The following is a 2569-nucleotide window of genomic DNA, read 5'->3' on the forward strand; positions in this document are numbered from 1 at the left end:
AGTGACTGAACCCTATCGACACACACAGTGACTTATCCCCCCCCCACACACAATGACTGATCCCTCCCACACACAGTGAATGATCCCCCCCGCACACACACAGTGACTGAACCCCCACACACACAGTGACTGATGCCCAACACAGTGACTGATGCCCCCACACACACACAGTTACTGATTCCCCCACACACAGTGACTGATCCACCCCACAAACACAGTGACTGAAGGCCCCCACACACAAAGTGACTGATCCCCCCCACACACAGTGACTGATCCCCCCCACACACAGTGACTGAACCCCACCCACACACACACAATGACTGATGACCCCCAACACACACAGTGACTGATTCCCCCAAACACGCAGTGACTGATCCCCCCCCCCACACACAGTGACTGATGCCACCCACATACACAGTGACTGATCCCCCCACACACAGTGACTGATCCCCCCACGCGCAGTAACTGATCCCCTCCACACACAGTGACTGATCCCCCCACACACACAGTGAGTGATCCCCCCACACACAGTGACTGATCCCCCCACACGCAGTAACTGATCCCCCCCACACACAGTGACTGATCCCCCCACACACAAAGTGACTGATCCCCCCCAAACGCAGTGACTGATCCCCCCCGACACACACAGTGACTGACCTCACCCCACGCACAGTGACTGATCCCCCGCACTCAGTGACTGATCCACCCCCACACACAGTGACTGATCCCCCCACACACACAGTGACTGATCCCCCCACTCACAGTGTCTGATCCCCCCCCACACACACAGTGAATGATCCTCCCACACACACACAATGACTGATCCCCCCCAAACACAGTGCCTGATCCCCCCCCACACACACAGTGACTGATCCCCTCCCACACACAGTGACTGATCCCTCCACACACACACAGTGACTGATCCCCAATACACAGTGACTGATGCCCCCACACACACACAGAGACTGATCCCCGCACACACAGTGACTGATCCCCCCCACACACACAGTGACTGATCCCCGCACACACAGTGACTGATCCCCCCCACACACACAGTGACTGATGGCCCCCACACACACAGTGACTGATCCCCACCCACACACACACATTGACTGATCCCCCCCACACACAGTGACTGATCCCCCACACACACAGTGACTGATGCCCCCGACCAACACACAGTGACTGATCCCCACCCAAACACACACACAGTGACTGATCACCCCAAAAACACAGTGACTGATCCCCCCGAAACAGAGTGACTGATCCCCACCCACACACACACAGTGACTGATCAACCCACACACACAGTGACTGATCCCCCACACACACAGTGACTGATGCCCACGACCAACACACAGTGACTGATCCCTCACACACACAGTGACTGATGCCCCCGACCAACACACAGTGACTGATCCCCCACCACAAAGTGACTGATCCACCCCCACACACACAGTGACTGATCCATCCCCCACACACAGTGACTGATCCCCCACCACACACAGTGACAGATCCCCCCACAACCATTGACTGATCCCCCCCACACACAGCGACAGATCCGACCCACACACACAGTGACTGAAACCCCACCAGACACAGTGACTGATCCCTCCCCTCCACACACCGTGACTTATCCCCTCAACACACAGTGACTAATCCCCTCCACACACAGTGACTGATCGACCCCACACACAGTGACTAACGCCCCCCCAAACACAGTGACTGATCCCCCTCACACACTGTGACTGAAGCTCCCCGACGCACACAGTGACTGATCCCCCGCCCACACACAGTAACTGATCCATCCCCACACACACAGTGACTGATCCCCCCACACACACAGTGACTAATCCCTCCACACACACACAGTGACTGATCCCCAACACACAGTGACTGATCCCCCCGACACACACGGTGACTGATGGCCTCCACACACACAGTGACTGATCCCCAGCCACACACACACATTGACTGATCCCTCCACACACACACAGTGACTGATCACCCCATACACACAGTGACCGATGCCCCAACACACATACAGTGACTGATCCCCCCAACACACAGTGACTGATGGCCCCACACACACAGTGACTGATCCTCCCAACACACAGTGACTGATCCCCCCACACACACAGTGAGTCATCCCCCAACACACAGTGACTGATCCCCCCCCCGACACACACATTGAATTATCCTCCCACACACACACAGTGACTGATCCCCCCCAAACACAGTGACTGATCCCCCCCGACACACACAGTGACTGATCCCCCCCACTCAATGACTGATGGCCCCCACACACAGAGTGACTGATCCCCACCCACAAACACACATTGACTGATCCCCCCCACACGCAGTGACTGATTCCCCCCACACACAGTGACTCATCCCCCCCCACACACAGTGACTGATGCCCCCGACACACACACAGTGACTGATCCCCCACACACACAGTGACTGATCCCCCCCACAGACAGTGACTGATACCCCCGACCAACACACAGTGACTGATCCCCCACCACACAGTGACTGCTGCCCCCCACACACACAGTGACTGATGCCC

The sequence above is a fragment of the Pristiophorus japonicus genome, unplaced genomic scaffold (assembly GCF_044704955.1).
Source record: "Pristiophorus japonicus isolate sPriJap1 unplaced genomic scaffold, sPriJap1.hap1 HAP1_SCAFFOLD_147, whole genome shotgun sequence".
Lineage (NCBI taxonomy): Eukaryota > Metazoa > Chordata > Chondrichthyes > Pristiophoridae > Pristiophorus > Pristiophorus japonicus.